Genomic DNA, 24,667 nt, shown 5'->3' with positions numbered 1-24,667 from the left:
AGACAGTTTGCTGCAGGGGTCAACTTTTTGTTGATTCACCCCTCACCGATCGAATGTGATCTAATTTGTACAGACTTTTGCACGTGTTTATTATGCTGGCCAGCAACAAAATAGAGTTGTCTACCCAAACTATTGGGATGATTTTAAACTTTTATTTTGATTTATTTTAAATGTTTTTTCGTTAATTTATTATTTTAATTTGTTGTAAATAGTGCATGTTTTGATTGTTTATTATGTATTTTTGGGATGTTATGTGGAGGTTCATGATCTCGCAGTCTAAAAGATAGTGTACCTGAGGTTTATTTGTCCACACCCACGAATCTAGTAGAAGTCGACGGCGGTTATGTAAAGCATTCATGTAAAAAAATGCTAAACCTCGTCGTGCTTTCACATTTTTTTCACCGGGGTGTTGGATAGTGTAACCGTTGGTTACAATTCTTGAACGAACCTTCACTTTTTAATTTTATTCCCCAACATACAACATCACACCCTACAAAGCAGCGAAGGGATTTTCGTACCGCTGCGAACAAGACCGTTCTTGACGACGTCGCGTCGAGACGGCACACAATGGGTGGGATGGAAAATGGTGGTTTTCCCTCCAGGGAAAATAGGAGGGAGAAGTCTACCTGGCTCGCCGATCCCAAAGATCGGCCTCTTTTAATATTCAGGCGTCCGTGCGATCGGTTGAGTGTCCGTGTCAGTGTCGTCAATTGCACTGGACACATCTGCCTTCCGGAAGTGGAAGTGCCTGGCGGTCGTCAAGGTTCCGCTGGACCTCAACGGCGCACGGGTATCGGTCGACCTGGACCTAGAAGTGCGGAGGTGCCATTGTCCACGTCTTACGTCAAAGACCATCGAGACCTCTGGCGCGGAACGCGCCATAAACACCAAGGAGGTTCCCCTCTCGGCGAGCCCAATTCGGTGGACTCCGGGGCTTGCCGATTCGTCACTGAGGGAAGACGCCTGCCCGCGCGGAAGTCCAGCATCGCTCGCTCGACATCGGACCGCGGTTCCCAGCCCAGCAGCTCAAGCGTTCCGGAAACAACAACAGCCTACAACCGTTACGTGGCTGCAACGACCCCCCCCCCCCTGGGGAGTTCCGGCGGCACAGTCGAGGGCGCTCCTGTGACCGGCCATCGTAAAGGAGAACGCCGAAGGCGTTCAGTCGGAGGATCAGCTCAGTGCGGTTCCTTGATTTATTACCCTATCCGTATCTACCTGAATCCGCTTAGTAGTTCGTGCCAATCCTGAGTGATGAGTAGTCAGTAGCTAGGTCTACGACTACTTTTGAGTTGATGGTATTTTGTCCTGGAAAGGACTGAGCTAGCCGTCCTTGATAACTGACCAAAGCCATAAGTTTCAATTTTATGTTGTAAGAGTCTATTGGCCAACCTCCTGTGGCCGAATGGTTACGGGTTTCGCCTCATAAGCGGAAAGTCATGGGTTCTTCTCAGGGTGGCAGCCTTAGGTTTAAGTTCTGAGGTAGCAGCAACCGTATGAGTATAAAACGGTTGCTTCACGTGCTCTTCAAGCATGTGATCAATCTTGGGATATTCCTTTGCGCCTCTTCCCAAAATACTTTCCTCGTGTCTTCGCATGTAAATAATGCCCAGCCGATCGGTATTGCACAGCAGTCCAGTCGCATTGTCCAGATGAGAGCAAAGCATATGAGCAAAGGGAACACCGCAAAAGTAGCACCGCAAAAAGACAATTGTCTTTACAAGACCCCGCGCGGCAAATAATAGCTGCTGGGAAGAGCTTGAAAAATGACACGAAAAAATTGTCACCGCGTTTCTAGCGATACATAGCGCACAAGGCACAAGGAATGGAGTTTACAGCATCTGGATGAAACAGCACTTTTCCTCTCAATAGGAACTGTGTTATAGATCTGGAAATGCTTAATAACAGTAAAAATGGGTAACACGATACAATAGTCCTTGTAATCAGGATTCCGTGTCTGAATACTCAAACAGAAAAAAAAGAGTCTATTGAACAACACAGCAAAAAAGGTGAATTTTGGAATGTTGAAAATTTGGTAGGTTGAATATTACCACTTTCTTTGAGTTATTACATAAAAAATGTGAACCTGATGAATATTCATCAAAAACTGATGAAAATACATAATTTCATCATTTTTTTGACACAAAATCTGTCACCATTTCCTGTTGAATATTACCATCATTTCTTTTCTGTGAAGTTTCAACAATATTTGTTCAAAAAATACATTGATTTCATCTCGGTTCCTCCTCATTTCGTTCAACCGGCGATTGCTTATCCGCCGGGCTTATCCCACCGGAGGTCGCGTACGTGTACTTTGTACACAGTTTGTAAGGGCACTTGTAAGAAAGGCGAAAACACGCGACTTCCCGAAGGTTATGGTAGTACCGATGATTTGGCTTCTGGAGGTCATCACGGAACTAACGAACGTCCAGGACTCGGCGGTGATAAGGTTTCATCTTTTTTATTGACATTTTTCGACCAAAAATGCTGTTTCGGAACAAATACGTTAAACAATCCGGATTGTGCCGAAACCGGCTTAGGAAAAAAAAATCCACCTCTTGCAATTTGAAGCATCCAAATTCGTCCACTACAGTCCGAATATGAGTCCCCAGTCTGAAATTTGAATGTTTTGCTTGGGGAATCAAAATAAAATGGATAAAATAGAATTGATTTTTTTATAATAACTAGAAAAATGTACTATTAAATTAAATAGCATTTTTAAATCTGAATTCAAAACAGATTTTAGAAATCTTTTAAATGTATACGTTGGGTAGTTTCAAAAATATTTCTTTCAAAAACAATTCGTCCGTCATCAAAAATTTACATTTTAATTCCTGAATAAAAATTTAAAAATATATATGCAGCAATTCCTTACGAAAACAGCATGGAAAAAACAATTGTTTAAACGTACGCGGATCGGGCTCAAATTTTTTCTGGGGTTTACTGGCCGAAATAATTAGACCCGTATTTTGCCCATTATGGTGATTTACGACGTTTAAGGGTGGTCTGAAAAATTGCCATTTTCGTCGATTTTCGCAAAAACCACTTTTTAAAAAAATCATAACTCCCTGCCATTTTAACCGATTTTAGCTGTCTTATACGCAGATGAAAGATGATAAGTTGGCATTTCAAAGAAAAATAGTAAGAAGTTTCAAAAATCTAGTCTAACATATGAAAAGGTCGTATGAAACAATAAAATGCCGTTTTGACGGTGTCTGGACCAAAGAGCCTATGTCTGGAAATATTTTTATCGGATTCCTCGGACAATTTTACATAACTTACTAAAAAATGGAAGGAGTTCATTAACAGGATGCTGAGATATGATTAATTTTAAATAAAACCTGTGGAAAAAATCAACCTTTTTCACTAAAACTGCGATAACTCAAAAATTTCCGCGATGACCTGAAGATGTTTGGGTACCGTAATCTGGGGTGAATCGGGACTACAGTCTGAATAGGGACAGCAGTTTTTAGAGCACTTAAAACTTTTAAATTTAGAAACGGATGTACACATTTTGTAGGCCTGAGTCTGTTCTAACCGAAACCAACCAGATAAATCAACATATTGTGCTCCAACATGGTAAAAACTGCTGTCCCAATTCGCCCCATGTGTCCCGATCAGGGATGGAATAATCGTAAAAAATCAATTTCGCTTGCGAACTTTCTTCACCCGCGAAAGAGAGAGGAGGCAAATCACGCAAAAGAAAATCGCTCCCGAACTTCTCCAAGAAAATCAATCTGCTGATGATTTTTGTGAATTTCCTTGTCAGCACCGCTTAAAAATATTTATTTCACTTTGTTTACACACATTGCCCATCTACAAAATGTGACAGGTCAAATTTCGACGCGTGAAGCAACACTTGCATGTGTAGTAGTGAAAAAGATGTTCCGGCGAATAATCATGATGATGATTTTTTTAGATTTCTTCTCGAGGGGAATGACACTTCGCGATTTCGTTTAAATCGCACCAAATCTTGTTAAATTCTTTCATCGTTGCTCATCGTACCTTCATCGTGGTCGTTTTTCGCTAATCGTGCCAAATCGCGCCAGATCGCGCTCATCGTGCTCATCGTGCCCAGATCGTGCTCGAATGAAAATTTTCATTCACGCAGTCAGTGTTGCCATAAAATAATCGTTCTAGCAGTTTCCCATGAAACTAGGCGCACTGCTTGATTGTTTATTTTTGTTGATTCGAGCAGTCTGAAAATGTAAATAAACCAAATTTCTTGGGATTTTGGGTAGGATTTCAGAAGCTTCTTGAGCAGATTTATTTTCTCTTTACATGAACCGGGACAGTTTTGGCGTTCAGCCGGAACTACTTCGCCAGCCAATTTAGGCATTTATTGACTGTTCAGCGGCCAACGGCCTATCACTTGTGCAAGGTTGCTCAAAAGAACGAGTGAAATTGCTTGCCGAGAAGGGTGCCAATGTGGATGTTATTTGCGGCAATTCGGAGCTGGCCAAGGTGATGAAGAAACCTGACGTTTCGATCAAAGCATTCTGTTTCCGGAGGACAAACCAAAGGACGGAGAGTTCAAGCGGCTGCACGTTCCGTACCAGTACCGGTTGGACAAGTTCCACTTCAAGACGAAGGACTTTAAGCGCCTGATTAATCTGGTTTTAGGTCTCGTTTAAGGGGGTGACAATTCGAGCAGCTAGCCGACCTGAAGGCGGACAAACCGGAGCAGTGCGTGCTCATCGGACGCTGTTGAAACACCATGAGCTGAAGCCGAACATCCTGAGGGAGATTTCCGAGGAGAACCAACTAGCACCACAGCCGACGCGGTCGCCCTATACCATCGAGGGTGGCATTCTGATCCTAGAGGACGCCCTACAACACATCAAAGAATACCTGTTTTACGAGGCCGGTCCCAAAGAGGCGCTCAAATCGCTGGAAAGCATCCCCGGACTTAATCGAATTTACCCCAACACCCCCTCTCGATGGAACTGCTGCAGCAGTGGCTGATCGGATACCTGAAGAGATTCGACCTGTTCCGCGGGAAGCATCCAGTGTGGTGCGCGTCATCGTCGGCAACACAATCAAGGCATCATCCAAACGGAAAAGCTACCTCCACATTCGGCCCGCCAACCATTCGACCGATCTGCTAAACGCTCGTTCATGCACAATCTGGCCAGTCCGTTAACCTCGATCTAGAGAGAATTCGATTCCTCAAATCACGTGTTCCCTCAGCTACCCATGCACTGGCAACCCAATTCAGAACTTCCGAGGCGTCCCAAATCCGTACGCGTTCTAAATGGCCGACCGCTAAACCGTGGGAACCTCCGGCCAGAACGTGCACGACATTGCGCGCTTCTTAAAAATCGAACCCCCCCTCGAACCACCTAAAAACACTCTCACCTGAAGTCACCTAGGAGCTGATCCGGGAGGCAGTTAACATTGCCATGGTGCAGAGCACAGGCATCGTGACGAACTGCTCAAGTGCGTTGAGTCGGTTCTATAAGACAATAACCACCCGATTTAGTCTCCGACACCATCGGAGAGCACCAATGAAAGGGCATTGATAGTAAAGCTTCGTAAAGCGTTGTGCAAGCCAAAATCAGTGGAGTAACCAAAGTCCTAAATGCTGGAGGTTTTCAACACGAGCAAGCTGTACCGGATTTTCTCAACACAGTCGAATTGTAATAAGGCGAACATTGAATAGAGTAGTGTAATGTAAGCTAAATAAATAAATAGATTAAAAAATGGGGGGGAGGGAGGGGGGGGGGGCTGGGGAGATGTTCATTTATTGCCTTGAAATAGTCTTAAGAGACTGTGAATCCCGTTCATGTCCTTCGGGTTGTAGACGCTGTACGGTTCGATGGGGTGTCTGTGACACGGCCCGGTCCGACTGCGCTGGTTACAACCGGCGGCTGCGTGCTGCGTCTTTCGCCCACGCTTGCTAATGCGACCCCCGCGGCCGCTAACGACGTTCCGGACGTCACCAGCTGGTTCTGGTTGCGCGTCCTGCAGATCAAGTTCCTGTTGTTAGGTTCGTGTGTGCCTCAATGCCCCCGGCAGCCGAGATTGGCCATAATTTCCTAAGTTTTTTTTTTAAATAGGATTATTATTACCCGAGCAGACGGAAATAACTTGGGAAGGTCAGTTTTTGATATTGTGAGAAGATCAAAAATCGTTATTGGGATGATCGGATTAGTTGTTAAAATAACAAATTTCCATAACAAAGATTTGTTCGAAAAATAACTCAAATTGTTATTGCTCTGTTATTTCAATAACATACTAATAACATAGAATCCAGAACAATAGAATAACAAGGTTAGTTATTCTGAGCGCTGGATGGGGAGCACCCAAATAACAAAAACTGTTATTTATATGGATTGATTGCATAACAAAAAGTGTTATTATTTTATCACTATGAGCAGATTTTTTTGACAGAAAAATAACAGAAATCTTACTGTATTATAATCTTTGAAAGTTGTAACAAGACTGACTCATCAGACATTTGATAAGAAATTACCAAACTTCGGATTCCCCGATCAGACGGTAATAACTAAATTCATGCCATATCAATAACAAATACTGTTAAAATAACAGAAAATGTTATGGAATATTCTTGAATTTTGAAAAAAGTTACATAAAAATGGCTATAACTTGAAAACGGTGCACTTTACCAAAATTTCACTAAATTACTTATTGATTGCAAATTCAATTTTACATTGAAAAATGAAGTTGAAAATTTTTTGCGACCAATATTTCGATTTTTTGAAAAAAAAATGTATTGATTCAAAAAATCATATTTCGGTCAAAGATTTTTTGCACATTCTGGAAATTTCTGAAAAGTTGGCATTTGATGTCCTCTAAAACATTAAAAAAATTAAAAATAGTGTTTTTTTGCAAATCAAGTTTTAGTGTCAAAAAGTGAAATTAAAAATCACAAATTTTTTTACCGTGTATCATTTTTTTTCAGTGTAGTCCATATCCATACCTACAACTTTGCCGAAGACACCAAATCGATCAAAAAATTCCTTCAAAAGATACAGATTTTAGAATTTTCACATATCATTTTGCCTTCCTCACTGAGGTAAGGCTATAATCCTGCTCGAAAAATGAACTTTTGAAAAACAGCTCATAGACCTATATTCATGTATACCTATCGACTCAGAATCGAAAACTGAACAAATGTCTGTGTGTGTGTGTGTATGTGTGTGCGTATTCCCCTTGGTGCTCGAAATTCTTGCCAAGTTTTCTCGGCACTGGCTGATCCGATTTGAGTCAAACAAGTTGCATTCGATCCGGTTTGGTGCCCCATACTGCACTATTAAATTGTTTGAAGATCCGATAAGTAGTTCAAAAGTTACGTATAAAAAAGTGTCAGAGTTGCGAATCGGGTGCTGGAATTTTGATGCCGGATCTCACTTATCTATATGAAAACTATGTCCGGATCTATCATCCGACCCATCGTTGCTTAGGTAATCAAAAGACCTTTCCAATGAGTCCAAAACATTGAAGATCTGGCAACCCTGTCTCGAGATATGTCCACTTAAGTGATATTTATGCACTTTTTTGAAGCCGGATCTCACTTATCTATATGAAAACTATGTCCGGATCTATCATCCGACCCATCGTTGGTTAGGTAATCAAAAGACCTTTCCAATGAGTCCAAAACATTGAAGATCTGGGAACCCTGTCTCGAGATATGTCCACTTAAGTGATATTTATGCACTTTTTTGAAGCCGGATCTCACTTATCTATATGAAAACTATGTCCGGATCTATCATCCGACCCATCGTTGGTTAGGATATCAAAAGACCTTTCCAAAAAGTCCAAAACATTGAAGATCTGGCAACCCTGTCTCGAGATATGTCCACTTAAGTGATATTTATGCACTTTTTTGAAGCCGGATCTCACTTATCTATATGAAAACTATGTCCGGATCTATCATCCGACCCATCGTTGGTTAGGATATCAAAAGACCTTTCCAAAAAGTCCAAAACATTGAAGATCTGGCAACCCTGTCTCGAGATATGTCCACTTAAGTGATATTTATGCACTTTTTTGAAGCCGGATCTCACTTATCTATATGAAAACTATGTCCGGATCTATCATCCGACCCATCGTTGGTTAGGATATCAAAAGACCTTTCCAAAAAGTCCAAAACATTGAAGATCTGGCAACCCTGTCTCGAGATATGTCCACTTAAGTGATATTTATGCACTTTTTTGAAGCCGGATCTCACTTATCTATATGAAAACTATGTCCGGATCTATCATCCGACCCATCGTTGCTTAGGTAATCAAAAGACCTTTCCAATGAGTCCAAAACATTGAAGATCTGGCAACCCTGTCTCGAGATATGTCCACTTAAGTGATATTTATGCACTTTTTTGAAGCCGGATCTCACTTATCTATATGAAAACTATGTCCGGATCTATCATCCGACCCATCGTTGGTTAGGATATCAAAAGACCTTTCCAATGAGTCCAAAACATTGAAGATCTGGCAACCCTGTCTCGAGATATGTCCACTTAAGTGATATTTATGCACTTTTTTGAAGCCGGATCTCAATTACCTATATGAAAACTATGTCCGGATCTATCATCCGACCCATCGTTGGTTAGGTAATCAAAAGACCTTTCCAATGAGTCCAAAACATTGAAGATCTGGGAACCCTGTCTCGAGATATGTCCACTTAAGTGATATTTATGCACTTTTTTGAAGCCGGATCTCACTTATCTATATGAAAACTATGTCCGGATTCATCATCTGACCCATCGTTGGTTAGGTAATCAAAAGACCTTTCCAATGAGTCCAAAACACTGAAGATCTGGAAACCATGTCTTGCGATATGACCACTTAAGGCCGTTGCAAATATTTTTTGAAGTTTATGTCCTTCGACTCTAATCAAAGTCGAGGAGAGGGGGGGGGGGGGGGTGGGGGGGGGGCAAAAACATAAAAAAGTTAAAAATTTAAATTACAGGCCAAGGTGTCAACATTTGAATGAAAAAAGTGTTTTAAAATGCATCATACACCTGTCCAGTTGTTCTGCAATCATCGATTTCCAAAAGTACTGACGAAAATTTTATTTTTAAGAGAAAAGAAAGTTTTTGCGGTGTAATTTTATAAAAGTTCAAAATATTTTTAAACGAGTCCAAACATTTTTAATATGATTATCAATGCAGAAAAAGGCATTTTAGATTGTTCTCTCTTTCCATTGAAATTTTGATATTTTTTTGAAAAAATATTTTTTTGCCCCCAGATTTTTCGGACCATGTCCGGATCCATCATCCGACCCATCGTTGGTTAGGTAATGAGTCTTTCCCACGAGTCCAAAACATTTAAGGTCTGGCAACGCTCAGTCTCAAGTTATGACCGCTTAAGTAACATTTATGTATTTTATTTTATTTTTTATTTTTGAGAAATAGATGGAATTTGTGTCCAAACCCATCATATCACCAAATGTTGGTAAAAAGTGAGGAAGGCACCAACCACATAGGTGGATTAAGTTAGTTTTTGTATGAACAGCTGCCAAATTTGTATGGAAAATTATATGGACAAACTAATGATGCAAAATGGCTTTTTTGGGCATACCCGAGCAGACGGAAAAAAACTTGTGATGTTCAACTGATTCGCGTTCGAACAAAACCATCGAAATTTTTTATATATATAGATGTCTCTTTTTCAGTCTAATTTGAGGTGAAATCATAAAAGTATTGTTCAACCTTCCAAAATTAGACCTTCAAAATCTACATTATTTTCTACTGTGTGAATTCAAGAGGAAATCCAGTTTTTTCGCGAAAACTTAAGAGCGAGTCCACGAGTGTGGTATGCCAAAGCGGACGGACATCGAACGGCGCGGATTTGGAAACTCCAGAGGACTTTCTTTCTAGTATCGAGGTGTCCTGGGTGCAGTAGTCTACGATAGTAGATACTGGCCAGGATCTCGATTGAGAGACAAGTCAGAGGTAGTTCCAATGTTAAACTGATTGATTGTTTTATTTCGGCTATCGGTATTTATACTGTTACATAATGTCGCAAGACTTGCAATTTGTCTTGCGACACTTACGTGCTACAAATATGACTTCTGGAGTTGGCTTTATCCTTTGCGCTGACTCGGCAGGAGTCAGTGCCCCGGCCTGTAGCCGATGAACCCAAAGCGATTCAAAAGGCTAGGCGCATGCATCAGCAATTATGCTTGCGCCTCGCGCACTTGCTAAGTGCAATATGATCCCGGTTCTTGACTGTGTGCGGCCTGCTGTCCAAGGCAGGGTTTATTTTGAAAGATGAACCCTGGCTTGGTTAAGCTTGGTCGTGTAGGGTAAATTAAGTGTGAACGGGTATGTGTGAACTGAGATGGGTTTGTAATTAAAGGCAGTGGTGGTCAAACCCACGACACCTTCCCCCTTTAAGAAGAATAATTTTATGAAGTAAAATTATTCTTTGCCATTCTCCAGTAGCCATTTACATTTATTTTGATTTACAATGATTTTTTTTTTGTGTTTTGTTACATGTTTGTGTTTTGTGTATGTGTTAACATGTGTGTTTAAGTGTTATTGTGTGTATTGTGTACGTATGTTTTCTAACCGAATTTTTCACTTCCGCAGCCTATTGCTGGGAAAATTTCACCTACCTCGTTGAGGTTAGGCTCGGTGGAACTATTTTATTAATCTATTTTTATGAACTATTTGGCAATCCTTATTTGATTTATGTTTTATTTTGACATTCGGATGATTTATTTCTATGACTTGGTATGGTCCTGAATATACTGGATCTAATTTTCTTCTATTTTCCTTTTTAAGCCAAACTGTATCATTAATGTTAATTTCTAATGAATTTGTCTTGTTTTGCTGTTGTATCCTGTTAGTTTTTTATTTTTCCAAGAATTCTTTGGCTTTTAAAGCAGCAGTTTGTAATTTAAATTTTAGTTCTTTATTATAAGCTTCGTGATTGTATAAAGGATCATCTATTTGAGTAGTTTCTCTTATATTTTTAGGGAAATTTGGTTGTGTTCCAAAAATTAGTTCAAAAGGAGCATAAGAGTGCTCTGTATGCGGGGTTGTGTTATAACAGAAAGAGTAATAAGGTAACCAGGAGTCCCAGTCGTCATGTTGTTCATTAATGAATTGTCGGAGAAATTCATTTAGACAACGATGACTTCTTTCTAGGGCTCCGATTGTTTCTGGATGGTAAGCTGTAGAAAATTTTTGGTTTATGTTTAGTTCTTTGAAAATTTCGTGGAAGACTTCGTTTTTGTACTCAGTCCCCATATCTGATTTAATTGTTTTGGGGCATCCGTATATCAAAATGACATTTTCTACGAATGCTTTTGCTAAAGTGTTTGCCTGTTTATCTACTAGTGGTATTGTAATTATGTATTTAGTTAAATCGCATTGTACTGTTAATGCATAGCGATTTCCTTTTGATGACCTTGTAAATGGTCCAACTGTATCGATTGAGATTAAATCAAACGCTTTTATTGGCGTAGTTGATTTTTCATATACCTCTTTGGTATTTTTTTTTTTTTGAGTGTTTGTTTCTTTTACATGATATACAATTTTTTACGAAATTTGTTATTGTACTTTTCATGTTATTCCAATAATAATTTCTTCTTAATTTTTGTATCATCTTGTTGATACCTATGTGTCCTCCCGAAGGGGTTTCATGGTTTTCTTTAATAATGTTTTTAATTTCATTTTTTTTTTTTTTTAAAGTAAACCATGTCTTTTATAATATATAATATTTTCAATGATCGAGCAGGGTTGCCTAAAATATGATTTTGACGTCAATATTAATAAATGCGCTTATATACCATTCATCCCTTTTATTTGAATAAACTTGCGCTAAAGCGAGTTCTTCTTTCAGGGTGTGGTTTTCATTAATTTTCTTAATTTCTTCCCGGGAAATTATTATTTAATAAGCATTACTTGATGCTATTATGCGCTTTGGCCATTATTTAGGATCACTTTGGATCTCTTTATATATAATATACCATACCTTTTGTTGAATAAACTAGCATCATAGCCAGTTCTCCTTTCAAGGTTATGAATATAAATCTATATTTTATGCGATCCTGCTCGAAATGTTTTTAGAGGAATCATACTCTATGAGGTGATCAATCTCTAGTAGTATGATCCTTATTTTAATTTTAGATCATGGTCTCTTTATTTTCTAGAAAATCTCCTTTTACACTGGTCCAAGTTACAAACTTGCCACTATTTATTCTTGTTTCATTATATGTTTTTCCGTTTGTTTATTTTATGTGATAATAGTAATATTTTTATATTTATACTGATGAATGCAATCAGCTTGTTTCTATGATTATATTTTTTTTTAAATTTTAAGTTTGATAGAGCATAAAATTCAAGAATTTTTACGATTGGGATACCGATATACGTTATAAATTTAACTTTTCACTTGCTTCATTTGGTTTTCATGTAGCTCATAATACTTTTTTCCATTATTAATAATATTGAAACGTCTTTCAATATTTCGTTTCCGGTTTGTTTAAATGTATTTATTGTTATAAAATTAAAGATTGGATCTTCTGCGGAGATTGCAACCTTCTTAATTTTATAAGCTTTGAGCAATTGCTCTAAGTGTTTGAATAGGCCTTTGAGGTGTTTTTCATCGATACTAAGTTGTAACGCTTGAGTTACACTTTTTTCGAAGTTTCGCTCTGAGATTGTTATTAGTCCAAACGGTGGATTCTTCTTTATAATGTTAAATGAGCATATTTTCATATCTTTTATTTCGGTTAGATTAACCGCTTCTATTACGTGGATTTGATCAAGCTCCTGCTCATTATGTCCTTTTCCAGTTTTGGCTAAACTAGGTTTGCGTTGCATTGACCTAGTTTGCACTTGTAAAACTTGGATAGACTTTAATTCTTCTGAAGTTATTCTTGATAGCGCGTCTGCAACTACGTTGCTTTTCCCGGGTACGTACTCTATAGTAAAATTAAACTCTTCGAGATCAAGTCTCATCCGAGTCAATTTTGATGTTGGGTTTTTCATTCCAAATAAATAGACCAGTGGCCGATGGTCTGTTTTAACTTTGAAATGTTTTCCTAGCAGGTAGGGCCTAAAATGCATAATAGCCCAGTGTATTGCTGCTAGTTCTTTTTCGATGATGTGTTTATTTTTCTCACCTTTTGTAAATGCACGGCTGGCGTACGAAACTGGTAGATCGTTGTTTTCATGCATTTGAGACAAGACTGCTCCGCATGCAAAGTCGGAGGCATCTGTTGTTAAAATAAATTCCTTTTGAAAATCTGGGTACCGTAAAATTGTTGGTTCAATCAACTTGGTTTTTAGGGTACTGAATGCGTTTTGGCATTCGGTTGACCAGGTAAATTTTTCGTTTTTTCTTAAAAGTTTATTGAGGCAATTGCAAATTGCAGCAAAATTTGCCAATTTTATTCTATTGGATTGATGGCTTATTTCTGCCTTGTGCACCAGGTAGTTTCTTAGGGGCTTAAGAGTAGATGATTTTATGTTATGTATATTTTCTTCAGCTAATTTTAATTAAGAATCAATAGTGGGAAATGTACATGACAGATGTTTTAATGTCTTTTAGTACATAAAGACAATCATAAGTTCACTTATGTGCAACATAATTGATACTAATCTTTCATGATCAATGTGTCATTATAAAAGTTTCTAAGCTAATAAACTTACTTTTGTCGAACAAATATCATGTAAATCACTTGAAATGATTCAAATGACCTTGGTGTTGGTTTGATGCTAATCGGGTATGCGGTTACCTACCGAGGTGCGCTCCCCTTCTTGAAGTTGATCCTGCTGCGGGTCTGCGGTCCGGGTTGTGTTGGAACCGTCCGTTCCCACAACCGGCGCTCCCCTGGTGATCTTGATGATTTCGGTGTGAACGCTGCTATGGTGCAGCTTCTCCTGGCTTCGCTGATGCCAGAGCTGCTGCTGCTGATAATGTTACTGTTGTTGCTATCGTTGCTGTCGTTGTTTGATGTTACTGCTGCTTATTGTTGTAGAGTCCGACTTGAAGCTCGTTGATTTGCGTCTTAAGTTTCAGGATCTTGATGGTTTCTAGAAGCTTGCGTAAATTGATGGTTTTCACCCTTTGAGTCCGATCCTTTACAATGCCCTCCAATCTAGCATGCACCTTCTTCAGCTTCTCTGAGCTAGATCTCTGGAGCAACATTGCTTTGGCCAGCTCCAATTCCTGGTGAGCCAGTTGTCGCAGCTCTCGGTTGATCCGCTCGCGTTCGTCCGACTGCATGTTGCCCGTTGTTATTTCTGCAATCGTTGATGTTCTCGTTGCTTTGTTTACTCGCTCGCGTTGGATGTCGGAGGCCTCTCCTCTACGTACATCGTTACCACATACACCAAACAGAGGGATTTAACACTCTTAGCATCAGGTTATCTTTTCGATCGAAACGTAATCACTTAACAACTTTTTGTCACTTCACTTTACTTTTACGTAACTTCGCGGCGGTATGTCGGAGACGGCGTGCGCGGTTCACTTCACTTCACGGTCCGGGTCCGGGTCACTACGGCACTTCAGCGTTGTGCCGCTGTCACGGTCGCCATGTGGTATGCCAAAGCGGACGGACATCGAACGGCGCGGATTTGGAAACTCCAGAGGACTTTCTTTCTAGTATCGAGGTGTCCTGGGTGCAGTAGTCTACGATAGTAGATACTGGCCAGGATCTCGATTGAGAGACAAGTCAGAGGTAGTTCCAATGTTAAACTGATTGATTGTTTTATTTCGGCTATCGGTATTTATACTGTTACATAATGTCGCAAGACTTGCAATTTGTCTTGCGACACTTACGTGCTACAAATATGACTTCTGGAGTTGGCTTTATCCTTTGCGCTGACTCGGCAGGAGTCAGTGCCCCGGCCTGTAGCCGATGAACCCAAAGCGATTCAAAAGGCTAGGCGCATGCATCAGCAATTATGCTTGCGCCTCGCGCACTTGCTAAGTGCAATATGATCCCGGTTCTTGACTGTGTGCGGCCTGCTGTCCAAGGCAGGGTTTATTTTGAAAGATGAACCCTGGCTTGGTTAAGCTTGGTCGTGTAGGGTAAATTAAGTGTGAACGGGTATGTGTGAACTGAGATGGGTTTGTAATTAAAGGCAGTGGTGGTCAAACCCACGACACGAGCAAAGCATACCCATCTCGCATCGACCTCACCAATCTGCCTGAAATTTTCAGGGGTTGTTTGTACATATAAAACTAGCATCTGGCCAAAATATGAGCACTCTAGGTCAACGGGAGAGAGTGCTCATATTTTGGCCAGATGCTAGTTTCATATGTACAAACAACCCCTGAAAATTTTAGGCAGATTGGTGAGGTCCAAACGACGTCCCATACAAAAGGGGTATGCCCTGTTCATGGACTCGCTCTTAACACGTAGCCTTATGTGTGGGACAAACTTGTTTTGCATTTTGCGAACATTTATGCGAACACGGGCAGTATCGAGAAATTAAAAAGAGAGATGTGAGCCGGTAACATGATGTTAAACTTTCGCAGCTGTCATGGAAAACTTCACAGCAGCTTGACAGAAAATTTAACTCCATGTTGCACTTTTAATTCCTCTATAGCTTGTAAAAAAAATATAACCGAGCTCTGCTGGTGGAAGTGGAAAGTCAGCTTTTTAAAATGAGTATATTTTGTATTGAAATGATCAAATCACATTTGAAATTGGATCAACAAGCAGTGAATTTTATTTAAAGAAAGCCTTAACAAATCTGTCCATATTTTAATCATTTGCTGGTATGATTTCATTTGCATCATGTTCAAAGCGTTTTTCTGAATTAACAAGTGTTGACACTTTAATTAAATGATAAAAGTGATAAATTCACTTAAGATATTATTTGTATACATACCTTACTGATCAAATTCAATAAATCATTTGACCGATGCCTTCTTGCAGCAGCAACTGGGCCAGTTCAATTTCTACTTCAATATAGAAACCCAGTTTTCGATTATTAATCCTGTAGTTTGAAGTTCTGTGAAAAAGAAAATAACACAGAGAATCAATTCTTAAATAGTTAAATAAAACACTGCAAAATACGTGGAGGGAATAGACGAAGATGGAGAAGGAGGACGAAAAGTAGGAGGAAGAATATACCAATATACTTATCTAATTGATCACGATTGCAGAATTTAATGCGGCAAAACCACGTAGTTTGCCCACAGCCGATCTTATCGTCCTGGCCTACAGGTCGCGACGTGGCCTCGGGACAACCGAAATGGGCAGTCTCCACTAGAAGTAACCAAATCCGCTCCTTTTAGTTCCCAGCTGATGTCGGTAGCGTCCCCTGCATGGAAAGAAAAGTTTCCAAAACATCTGAAAAAGAACTTTCGTCAAGAATGGGATGACTGGTTTGTTTACAAGGATATATTTCAAGCAACGCAGTGTAAATGGGCCAAAGTCCAAGTGTAAACAAAAGTCTAGCCTGCTCAAGTCAGTCGATGTTTACATTAGGAACGAGCAGGACAGACTCTTTGTTTACATTTCGACATTGGCCTCAATACACTGTTTTACTTGAATTTGTGTGATTTTCCAGTGGATTGACCAATTATAAACTTACGCAAACGGATTCTTCCCGGCTTGCGAGCTGCATCTTGTATTGGAGTGGATTTGGAGGCCGCCTTCGTGAAAATCCTGCTTCTCAGGTGGCCGCTTCCAACAGGCCACTACTTATATAAACAAAACACAAACGTACAACACAAAACTCGCGACGATACGCGAAAAATGTTTCAAAAACTGCTGAGCGCAAAACAACAACAATCAGCACAAGCCTACTTTGACGTTTGTCGAATCACCATCGTGAGAGGGAGAGAAAACCAGGGAGTAGACGACCTGTCAAATTCCATACAGTGGGAGCCTACCTCTCACCTTTTGGTACTTTGACATGTTTTGGTACTTTGACAAGTCAGAAGTGTCAATGTTGGTACCGATGAATTACCCTTTTATCGCACAACTTGCATTTCGTTCGGGTAAAACGTCAATTTATCAATGTTACCTATTTATGGAAATTCAAATAGAAAGTGATTTCACGTAATTTATTTCTTTGATGGAACAAACATTAGTAACTTTGTTTTAATTCTTATGTCGCTATTATTTACTCGGCTATCGATATTTGGTAAGCCCACACCGCCGGAAGCTGCGCTGGCTAAAAAATAAAAAAAAATAAAAAGCACGAGTTTTACAAGCTACTTCGCTTCCAGCTAGAAATTTTTAATGTTAGTAAACAAAAGACGCCATATTGCAAAAGATGTGCGGTAGGCTGGAATCGCCATCTGTCATCCCCCTGATTAAATATGTTGGTGAATTTTGTTTCTGTTTGTTTATTTTTGATGCCACAGTTTTAATTTTATTTTCAATAAGGAGGTAATTGTTTACAGAAATCATTTATCAATCGATGCATACATGTGAATGTAAATTGCATTGGACAAGGAGGTGGAAGAGAAAAGGAAGAGGACGACGATTAAAAACGTGGAGGAGGAAGAATGAGACAAAAAAATATTTTGGAGGCGCTGAAAACCATACAAAAGTTAAAAAAACACTGCAGATCAATCGCACCTGATTAAAAAACACACACACACTCACTTGATTTGTGAACCGCAACGATTCGCGGAGAGTTATTAAGTTACGGAACACTTCTGCGCGCCAACCAATCAAAGGCATTGAGAAAGATGATGCGACCGTCGTGGAGAAAACTATGGCTTTTTGTAGGCGAGATGGATTTGCCGTTCAAGAGGATTGGACTGGAAGAGAGAGAAATACTTACTCCGGCAACGACAGAATCGGCGCCTCACTCTTGATCAACCCCTCCTTCTTCAGTACCTGTTAAACGTCCCCATCGGCCAGCTGTCACAGATAGTATATCTCGGCCAGTCCGCAGTGCTTCTCCAGCAGGGTCATCTCTTGGCGATCCACCTCACAGAATCGCTACTCCCGTAGAAAATCTAACGCCCCGTCCTGGAGCAGCTCCCTCGCTTGGGGTCGCTTCCGCGGAGGAAACCTACATACCGTTGGAAATGCATACGAAAGCGAGAACTTTCCGCGCAACTTGGGACAGTTTGATCGTGTCCCAGAGCTTGCAACTAAGGGCTAGCTCGGCCAAAATCGTGCCCAGGGACCAAATGTCTGTTTTAGCCCGATCCCAACAAAACTTCCGGCGCGTAATATTTCACATTTCCAATCGGGCACGAAACGTAATCGTAGTTGTTCAAATTTTACTTATCAATGTGTGCACCGGTTCCAAATTCCTGCACATCAACCCCTGCCGATACTAGTAAAGTGGTCAAACGCCCTCAACACCTGGAACACAACTCGCAGCAGCGTTTCCTGCTTGTTATTCTTCCCTAGAAAAATCTCCGTCAGCGGACTCCCCGCATATTCCTGAACGATAATCGTCATCTCGTTCTTTCCCCGGATCACATCCAGATACTGGCACAGATTCTCGTGCCGCAGCAACAGTCCCTTCAACTTCTGCGACCACCCATGAATCCCAATCGATTTCGGCGTCAGCGGCAACCAGTTACTCCCGCAGCACGTCACTCGGGTGGGTTTGGCGAAGAAGGTGGACAATGAGATTCGATAGTTGAGTTTGGCCGGGGCCATCGCGCCACGATTTGGTTGCTACTGGTGCTCTCCAGGAGCGGTCGTGATGCGTATCACACGGCGGATTTAACCGGAAACATCCACTTTTTACGAGGAAACTGCGAAAGATTGCAAAGTTATTTTCACCGATTTCTCTTCCTCCGCGGACGACGACTGATAGGAAAAAAATTGACGGATCGAAATGTCAACAACAACAAAAGCAAACGGGTCTCGACCATTACGTCAACAGGTGGTTAGGTCAACTTTAACAGAAAGGCACAGATCAACTAGAAAGACGTCGTAATGGTGGCCAATTTTGAGTAGTGTTTGAAAAGTCTGTATTTGCACACAAATGAAATTCATAACTGTAATGGCAAAAATAACTAACTTTTGAACTTTTTGATCTAAATCAAATGTTTTTCAGAAGTCAAGAAAATTTCCTTTAATTTCGGCGATTTTTCGAAAATTTGGTTCCTGATAAAAATAACCACCAAAATAATTTGTCATGTTTCTGAACTCCCAAAAAAAAAGATTCTTCAATAAAAAATAAAGAAATAAAAAAAAATAAAATTGCCAAGAAGGACGGCGTAACAGCATGAAAAACATAACTTAAACTGTTATTATCGTTTTATTCCTCATTCCCAAAGAAATATCAAATCAATATCAGTTCCTGTTATTATGCAATAAAATGGAAAAACATAACTTAAACTGTTATTATCATCTTATTTCACATTTCCACTAGAAAATCAAACCAATAACAGTTTCTGTTATTATAGAATTTATTGGAAAAACATAACATAAACTGTTATTATTATCTTATTCCAAATTTCCAATTGAATGTCATACCAATAACATTTTTTGTTAAAATAACAAAAACTGTTATTATTTTTTCTTCCAAAATTTATTTACAAGAATATTCAATAACAGTTTCTGTTATTTTAACAAAATCCGTTATTGAAATGACACGAATTTTGTTATTACCGTCTGCCCGGGTAGTTGAGCATGTGAATTACCTCGTTCATGCACTCGACTCACTCGATGGTTTCCCGCGATCCGTCTTCCGCCACTACCTAACAATCCTACGGGTTGTACGGCTCGAGCGACTTGTCCAGTGTGGGCTACATTCCACCGAAGCACTCTGACATGGTTTCGTTCTCCTTATTCATCAATACTGAACATCTGCACGCAGTTGCTAGCCCAAACCTTCAACCATGTGGTGGTGATGGTGTTTCCGCCTGTGGCTTGCGTGTCCCCGCCATTGTCGCGCTCGTTCGGAGGCGGATTTGTGTTGTTCCTTCGTTGGATCGGGAACTGCTGGTGGTGGAGTTCGCCGTTTTATCAGCGAAGTGGACAACAGCAATGGTACGGCAGCTTCCGGTGGTACCGTCGGTTCTGTCTTAGTGGTCGATCTGTAGGGTATCCTTGTCAGTGATTAGTGGAATAATGTCGATCAGCTCCGGAATGAATGCAACCCATTACGATGTACCGGTTGAGCGCTTCCGGTCCCTCCAGCGCGACGTATTCCAGCTCAGACCCCGCTGAACATCAAAAGCAGCCTTGAGTTATATTGAAAAAATATGGCTCAGCCTCCAGAGAGAAAATTATTACGATGCACGGCGCCATCTTCTTCAACGGTGCCACACCCAGATTGCTTTCCACGGCCTGCGTCGTCGTCGAATGTCATCAGCTGGCCATGTTGTCTGACTGCGGCCGCTGCCAGTCGGAAACCACGCTACTCGTCGTCGGCCAGGTTCAGGTTATCGCGTCGTCCTCGATCAGCAACGACCTCCAAGCGATGATAACGTCTGCCAGCCTTTTGCTGGTGCACCTGGACATAGACCTGGACAAACTTGTGCGTGGGCAGGAGGTCCGACGGAAGTTGTGCATGACCTTGCAGAAAATTCGCGACAAATCGGCCAGTTCGGCATCTGAAAAGTGTGCAAACAAGAAGAAGAGCGAGAATGTTAGTTACGGCCAAGGTTACGGCTGTCGAGTGGCGTTGGTTGCTGCAAGAACACAGCACGTGTTATCCTCACTATTGGGTCCATTACCACCGAGCGGTGGCGACGACGGTCCATCTAGATTGGTGGCCGCGCAGCTGAAGGGGGCTTTTCCGGTGGGAACTTGGGCGGGTCCACCATGAACCGTTGCTCGATTCGCTGCAGGACATTTTGGGTGCAAAACGTGTTCAGGGCCAGCTGGTTGAGCAGGTTCTCGTGCTCGGAACTGATGCTGCTGCTATTTCCACCAGCCATGGCCTCCGTTACAGCTGCTCTCAGCAGCAGCAGCACTCCCGGACTACTTCTGTTGCGTTGTCATGGTGAAGAATCGACCGAGTTGGAGTACTTGCGGCAAGACTTGTCATGCCAACGCCTTTCTTTTGACATCTTTTTGCCGCCGGCACGTTGATAAGATTCGTGTTGGTCAAGACCGGTTCCACCACTTTGGGCTGAAAAGGAAATATAAAAAAAAAACTACCTTCGACAAAGGTTGCAAAACACACTTCTAACCGGAGCACCAGATACATCGTCATCGTGTCAGGATCGTAAAAGTCCTGTGCTTTGAGGTTTGACAACGGCCGCGGGTTCCGATGAATCTTCCGGCACAATCTCCACTACAGTGACCAGGTACTTTTCTCTTCATCTGCCTTCTTAACGAGTTCAGCCACGGCAACAGGGGCTGCCGAGTCGACGGCGAGGACTTCCTCGTTCTTAACCGGGGTCACCTTGCCCACAATGTTCGTCTTCAGCTCAGCGGCACTAGTTGTGGCGGAAGCAGCATCAGTTGCCTCTTCAGGAACAGTTAAGTTACTTAATCGCGACATCCGGCGGGATTATTCGTACGCAAACAGCCGGTTCGTCCACGTGTTTATTGTTTATTTGTTTTTATCTTTCACTGCTCGAATCGTACGTCAGCGAGAACTGTCATTTGGTTGCTGTCAAACTCATTCGAGCAGTAGACAGCTCACATCGCGCGATTTTTCTACATCGCGCTCACATCGCGATTAAATCGTGCCAAATCGCGCCAAATCGTGGCAATCGAGGCAAATCGTGCTCATCGACCGTCATCGAAGCTGAATCTTGAGCTCATCGCGGGAGTTACATCCCCCTCGTTTCTTCTACTGATCTTTCGTGCGCGAGAGAGGAGAGCCAAGCTCCCTTCGGATTTTTTCTCTTGATGAACGTCCAATGATTTTCTTTTGATGATGATTATTCCATCGCTGGTCCCGATTGACCCCAGTTTACGGTACCAAAATTTTCGTAATTGAAAGACGCAACTTTTGGTACCCAGGCATGTATAGGTCATCGCTGAGATTTTAAAATTATCGCAGTTTTAGTGAAAAAAGTTGATTTGTTGCCGATTTCGTCATTTTCCCGTTTTAGCGCACGGCGCGTCGAAAAACACGGATTTTATTTTCAAATAAACATATCTTGGAATCCTGTTAATGAACTGCTCCCATTTTTTTTAATGTTAAATCAAGTCTGTCATAAAGAAATTGCCAAAAACCACAAAAAACCGTTTTTTCAATTTTTTTTTTTGTTTAAATCCGCTGTATCTTCACAAGGACTGGACATAGGACAATGGTCAATATGGAGACTTTTATGTAAAATTGTCTTAGAAATCGATTCCCATTGTCGGTTTGTAAAAATTTTGACGTTTAGACCATTTTTCAAAAAAGTCAAAGTAGTTATGCCACATACATAACCGGAATGGCGTAGACTACGTAAAGTTCTGATATGTGGACATAGTTTTCTAATCTAATCTAATCTAATCTAATCAGACCCTAGTACAGCCAATCTTTCGAAGGGATCCTGGAGAGTGCCTTAGGTTAGATTATGCCTAGCACTCTTCTTGACATTTATTAACATTTGTAATGCGCCATTACATCGGAATGCATTGAAACATCTCAAGCGTTAAAGCGGCCAGGCCTACTGCGTAAAGTCGTATCGCAGAGACATGATTCGTTTTAAAGTGGGTTGAGTTTGAGCACCGAGTGTTCGAACAACAACACAATTCTGAATCGACAGTGGAAGAAGAACCGTGGGGACATGTAGAGTCGAGGTATAATCATTATATCCCATGCTCCCCTATATCGGCAAGCTGCTGCGAGTGTTTTGACAGCAAGTGAGAGTGAGTGCGGCATTCGCTGAGAGCGTGAGTTACAGGCGCATAGTTTGACAAGTAGCGCTCAAGTGTTGCGCGCTCAGTTTGGATTCTACAATTGGCGCAGTCGGTAGCAAAAACTATGCTTCCGCTTTTTTTTTGTTTTAAAAGTTTTTGTTCCACAAAATTTGAGGTGGAGGTGCAAAGAAAATGTGTACGCTAGGGAAGAAGAGGTGTGGGTGAGTATTCATCGGTAAACGAAGTGGAATTCAAGTGAGAATTTGGGCAGCGGTTTGATGGAAGAAGTGGGAAATGTTTTGATTACTCACATTGGCGTGGCGACCCTTTCATCCGCCGGCATTTTGCTGGCATGGAAATTTGTAACTGAGTGGGGTGCCGTCATGGGAACTACAGGCAGTCCAGTGATAGACTGGCCAAGTTTAAATGATTTAATTTTGGGGAAGCGTGGTTGCCTCTCACCCAGTCGGCCTGGGTTCGATCCCAGACGGCCCCGGTGGCATTTTTCAAGACGAGATTTGTCTGATCAAGCTTTCCGTCGGACGGGGAAGTAAATGTTGTCCCCGGTCTAACTTAGATGTTAGATCGTTAGCTTAATCCAGGTGTAGGAGTCGTCTCCCTAGGTTCTGTCTCGGTGGAGTCACTGATCGTCAGTTCGAATCCCGGGGTTGATTGAAGTTTAGGTGTAAAAGAGGTTTAAATAACCTAAACAATCAAGTCAAGCCTTCGGACACCTAGTTTCAAGTACAGATTGTCTAGGGAAACAGATTGGCCAATGTTTCTGGACACCAAACGCGCTGGACACCAACCGCCCTTTACGCCCAGCAAAACTGGCAGTGTTGCAAGCGCAAAACATACGTTGCCTGTGCCAATTTATTTTGCATCGGCCAATCTGTCTCCCTTGACAATCTGTAATTTCAAGTAGGAATCTCGCAATCGAGAACGCTAAGGCAATGATGTAGAGCGAACAATTTATTTTTATTAATTTTGGTGTTGCCGTCATTGTCAGCAACAGCATTATTTTGCGTAACTTTGAAACAAAATGGTCATCGGGAATTTTTGCTTTCTGAACGTGCTAAACAGGTTTAAAATATCAACTGCCCCGTTGATCAAATCGTATCTAATCAAATCCTAGCGCAGCCAATCTTTCGAAGGGATTCTGGAGAAAGCCTTAAATTAGATTACGCGTCAAGTTTACTGCAGAGATGATGTTCGGAATCTACAAGGGAGGAAGAAGCGTGGGACATACCACCATTTAAAATAGCAAAAGCCCGTGACGAAATTCGGGAGAGAGATGAATGGGTACGAAAGACAAAAGCGAGTCCGACGAAAGTCGTAGCGCTGGAAAAAAGGCATCTTCTAACCGCTCCGATTCACGTCGCCCAACTAACTAGCCGATTCTCCGGTGTTGCGCCATCTTTTCCGTCGTTCCGGTGTCTGCAATGACATTCTTGGACCCGCTACTCTAAGAACCCTTAATTCCAACCAACAGAAGTAAAGTAACACAATTCTTCAACTTGCGCAGCTTGCTGGGGATCATGCCGACCATCTCGAGGCTCTTGATGGCGGACAATCGACCGGGGCCGAGGCCGCGCACCCTCACCCGGACCGTGTAGCCGCGCTCGATCGCTTTAGTGCAAATACTGACGGCCTTCACCTGCGCCGTAATGTTCGTTCCGAGTCGTAAATCGTGATGATGTGTTGTTCGGCGACACCCGGATGTTGCAGATGGAAATCTCGTTGCAATCTTCCACCTTTAACAGGAGGGCACTTTGGTGGAGTGTCCTCGCCCGAGCTGCCGGTGAAGGTTTTCAGAAGCACCATAGTTCTTGGTACAACCAAACGCGGGACAGAACTTTGTTAAAAATTCACGAAATTCTGATGATCCGGTCACCGACGGACACCACCGAACGGGTTGAAGGTTGTTGTTTACGCAACGGGTTGAAAACTTCAGCAGAACCGATTCCAGTGATGCACCACCCAACCGAAAGCGCCGATG

The 24,667-nt window shown here is 41.6% G+C and overlaps 2 protein-coding genes and 1 pseudogene across 4 annotated transcripts in view; all 3 read left to right on the top strand.

The window, feature by feature from the left end:
- The window catches only part of LOC120424730 (uncharacterized), a 117,809-nt gene that overhangs the window by 18,955 nt on the left and 74,187 nt on the right, over positions 1–24,667 (top strand). The window lies entirely within an intron of this gene.
- Positions 1–24,667, top strand: part of LOC128092927 (uncharacterized) — a 158,775-nt gene that overhangs the window by 96,065 nt on the left and 38,043 nt on the right. The window lies entirely within an intron of this gene.
- Positions 568–5,143, top strand: LOC128093866 (uncharacterized; annotated as a pseudogene).

The sequence above is a fragment of the Culex pipiens genome, chromosome 1 (assembly GCF_016801865.2).
Source record: "Culex pipiens pallens isolate TS chromosome 1, TS_CPP_V2, whole genome shotgun sequence".
Lineage (NCBI taxonomy): Eukaryota > Metazoa > Arthropoda > Insecta > Diptera > Culicidae > Culex > Culex pipiens.
Note: the sequence above shows the minus strand (reverse complement) of the source record. Positions and strands in the feature narration are given on the sequence as shown.